This window comes from Erpetoichthys calabaricus, chromosome 17 (genome assembly GCF_900747795.2).
Source record: "Erpetoichthys calabaricus chromosome 17, fErpCal1.3, whole genome shotgun sequence".
Lineage (NCBI taxonomy): Eukaryota > Metazoa > Chordata > Cladistia > Polypteriformes > Polypteridae > Erpetoichthys > Erpetoichthys calabaricus.
The window spans coordinates 91359198-91363483 of NC_041410.2; the positions used below are offsets into that span (position 1 = coordinate 91359198).

A 4286-nucleotide genomic window follows, 5' to 3' on the forward strand; every position below is an offset into this window, starting at 1 on the left:
AAAGAAAGAAAGAAAGAAAGAAAGAAAGAAAGAAAGAAAGAAAGAAAGAAAGAAATCAAACTGTGACGCAAAACAATCAAATAGCAATGTTTGCTCTAATATGTATTTCTTTATTACAGAATGTATCAAAGAAAGAAAGAAAGAAAGAAAGAAAGAAAGAAAGAAAGAAAGAAAGAAAGAAATGTGACGCAAAACAATCAAATAGCACTGTTTGCTCTAATATGTATTTCTTTATTACAGAATGTATCAAAGAAAGAAAGAAAGAAAGAAAGAAAGAAAGAAAGAAAGAAAGAAAGAAAGAAAGAAAGAAATGTGACGCAAAACAATCAAATAGCACTGTTTGCTCTAATATTCATCCATCCATTTTCCAACTAGCTGAATCCGAAAACAGGGTCACGGGGGGGGTTTGCTCTAATATTTATTTCTTTATTACAGAATGTATCGAAGAAAGAAAGAAAGAAAGAAAGAAAGAAAGAAAGAAAGAAAGAAAGAAATGTGACGCAAAACAATCAAATAGCACTGTTTGCTCTAATATTTATTTCTTTAATACAGAATATGTCAAAGAAAGAAAGAAAGAAAGAAAGAAAGAAAGAAAGAAAGAAAGAAAGAAAGAAGCGCAGGCGAATAGGAGCGCGAGCCCCGCTGCCCCGGCCGCAGTGCCACCCCTCGTCGCCTGTAAAGTTGCTCAGTCGCTCCCGTCCGTCTAGCAGTACGCAGGTATCAACAGCACTGCAGCCGCGGCGAGGCAGTCACTTGAGGGGGAATTGCAGTGCAGCCCCCTTAAGCTGCACACGCGCCGTGCAGCGTAGCTGATTGAGGACCCCCGGCCGGCTGCAGCACGTGGCGGCGCTCGGAAGAAGCCCCTGCGAATCTTGTGGTGGAGCCGAGCGGGCAATGCAGTAAGTGGCGGCTGCAGCGGTGGCGGTGGCTCTGCGAGCTGCGTGATCCTTCCTGTACAGCTGGACGAATGTGACGTGGAAAGGTGTAGTTTGGCGTTTAATCTTCCATATGACGGAACGACAGAATTGCGCTATGTTGTGATTTTTCTCTCCCTCGGACTCTGAAATCTACGAAGTGTGGTGAAAAGAGAACCGAAGTCCAGCTGGAATGAAGCGGGCGGCTCATTCGTATCGTCTCATGTAGCAGAGCAGGGATGCCCGCTGGACTGATTCACAATTAACACAGCATAGGTGAGTGTGCGGTACGCGGGGCTTCTTTTACATCGTCTGTTCCTGCCGATTTAGTCTGCGCATCCCCCCTCTTTTTCTTCTGTTTTTTTTTTAAATGAGATTAAAGCGACCCTGTAATGTGCTGTAGGATTTATAGGCTGTGCGGAGCTAACACGGTCCTGCAAAATCACAGGACTTTTCAATCCAGCAGAATAGTGTACGTAAATACGAAGGGGTATCGAAAGGCCACTAGAGCCAAATTAATGGCGGGACGCGGAAAATATTGGCTTTTAAGTTTATTTGTAGGACGAATTTGGACTGTAAATAAGTTTTAAGAAGTTTCAGTGGAAATGGCAGAAAGCGCTGCAATTTGGAATTGCTTGATGCGGAAAGTTAGATAGAGTGAAAGATAGTATATGAGTGACAGATGGCAAAGGCACTATATGATCAACGAATCAGTAGATAAGCAGAGATGGTCATATTGTCATCGGCGTTATATTCTTGATCAACCAATAGATAGACAGATGAGCAGAAAGGCAGTATTTGGTGGATCATTTACTATATAGTGAAAGGCACTATATAATAGAACTATAGAAGTTGAAAGGTACTATGTGATAGATTGATAGATAGGAAAGACATTATATAAAACATAGATAAATAGATTGCAAAGATGCTAATATAAAAGGCAGATAGATGTGAAGGGCACATATGATCAATCACTCAATAGAGGTAGACATATACACAAAGGCACTATATGATCAGTCGATAGATAGATAGATAGATAGATAGATAGATAGATAGATAGATAGATAGATAATAAAAGGCATTATATGATTGATCAATTGATAAATAGCAAAAGGCACTATGTAAAACATTAACAAAAAACAGATAGGAAAGTGTTAGATGTGAAAGGCCCAGTATGATCAATCAATCGATTTATACATTGATAGACATATTGTCAAAGGCACTATATGCCCCATCAATCAATAGATAGATAGATAGATACTTTATCAATAGATACATAAATAGATAATCGAAAGGCATAATATGATTTATCAATTAAGACATAAAGACATTATATCATAGATTGCTATTAAAGACAAAATATAAAATAGACAATAGATACACAGGAAAGGCGCCATATAATAGATAGACAGATACAAGAAGCAGTGTATCAGTTATCAATAGATAGGCAGATAGTAACAGGTACTGTGTGATAAATAGCAAAAACACCATATAAAATCCAGATAATAGATAGAAAAAACACTATATAATAGATGGACAGATGAGAAAACAACTATGTAATAGTTACATATATAGATAATTTTCATTTATGTATTTTTGGTTATAATATAGTCTTTTACTGGACTCATACTTGTCCCGTGTTCATGTAGACGTCCCGCGGTTTCGTTATTTCCTGCCACTTTATAGTGCAGTACGGTGGATGGCACAACAAATAAAGCCACTTGACTTGACTAGATGTGAAAGGCACTATATAATAAAAATGGATAGATACGTGCAAAAGGCACTGTGCAATAGATAGAGAGTGAAATGCACTCTAGAAAAGATAGATACAACGAGCACTATTGATCAACACGTAGATAGTGAAAGGCACAATAGGAAACACAGTATATAAAACTATAGATAACAGATCGATAGGAAAGGCGCTATATGATTGCTCGATCAGTAGATAGATGTGAAAGGCACCGTATGATGGAGCGATCTACAGATAGATGACAGTTAATTCATTTTTTCCTCTGCTTATTCCTAAATGTTTTCAACTTTTCAGATTGTTCAGGTTCTCCTGGACTCCTCCACGCAGTCGTCTTATTCACTGTCTTTTCGCCGACTCCGCCGTCAGTATCGCTTTGTCTAATTTAGTTAGTAAGGCGCCTGCACGCAGTGTCTGACACATTTCACCCGTTAGAAGACCCTAAATATTTTTGGAGCCCACAGGGGGGCTTGGTACTGCACAGCTGCTGCAGTCACTTTCAGCAGTAACTCCATAAGTGTTTCACCTTTAATGACGTTGAACAAGATGGTCCCGGCTGTCCCGTGGGTTTCAAAGTGAAAGCCGAGTTCAAATGCTCGAGGCAGCTTCCACGCGGAGACCCTGAGGGCGTGCGGGTGCATCGGAGTGCAATTTGGATGCAAAATCCCAAACTAAAATAATGATGCGGTGGTTGGAGGGACTGGAGGGACACGACTGTGAAAGTTCTCAGAGAGGGTGACGGTTTTGTGACCCGCCACACGCTCAGGTTGTCCTCACTGTCCCTACAAAGTGTGCTTCAATCCGAAGATCTGCAGTTAATGGCCAAAGTGTGCTTGCCGTGGATTAAACAAGGAAAAGGGAGCTCCGTCTGAATGTCCGAGAGGAGACATGAAGAGAAGTCACAATGGCGGTGACACAAACCAACTCAAATGCCAGGGCGTCTTTAGGGTTTGGGTCCTGGAAGCCATATTTGAATTATTAAAAGTATGATAAAATACTCTACCTTCATATAAACGTAACGCATTTTTACGGTACATGGTCTTCAGTTTAAACTGTAATTGGCATTAGAAGAAGAAGTAAGAAGAAGAAGAAGAAGAAGAAGAAGAAGAAGGACTTTTACAGGCGGCTACCTTTATATTATTATATTGATTTCTGCCACAGGTCATTTTGGGCTTTGTGGTTTTATGTCACCGATTTTCTAAGTCGAGTTACTGCCGCTAATGTGCCAGAGTTGTTATTAAATATATTTATTCCATTAGCTTGACTTGTCTGCTCATAGAACACAGTTTTTATTTATATCTCTTAACTAATGAATTCATTCAGGAATTTTTTTTTGTTTGTATAGTAGAAGCACAGACTGATTTCTCAAAGTTCATCGACTGTCTTCCCTTTCATATCACTGTATTATCTGATTGATTGTCTTCCATCTCATATTACGTTATTTCCATATTAAATATTATAAAACCGTTTTCTACACCTGCCTTATCCTGAGCAGGTGGCAGTGGGCTGGAGTGGATCCACAGGAGAGGGCGCCAGTCCATCACACACACGGGTCAGCTCACCTAACCTGCGTGTCCTTGCACTGGGAGGACCCTGGACTTGAACCCCTGTCTCCTTACCACACC

The 4286-nt window shown here is 40.2% G+C and overlaps 1 protein-coding gene across 1 annotated transcript in view; it reads left to right on the forward strand.

Annotated features, from left to right (window-relative positions):
* The first annotated feature begins 702 nt into the window (after positions 1–702).
* The window catches only part of LOC114667644 (cortexin domain-containing 1), a 60478-nt gene continuing 56894 nt past the window's right edge, over positions 703–4286 (forward strand). The window contains exon 1 of the mRNA XM_051920444.1: positions 703–1190. The gene's annotated coding sequence lies outside the window, so the exon portion shown is untranslated. The remainder of the gene's footprint in view (positions 1191–4286) is intronic.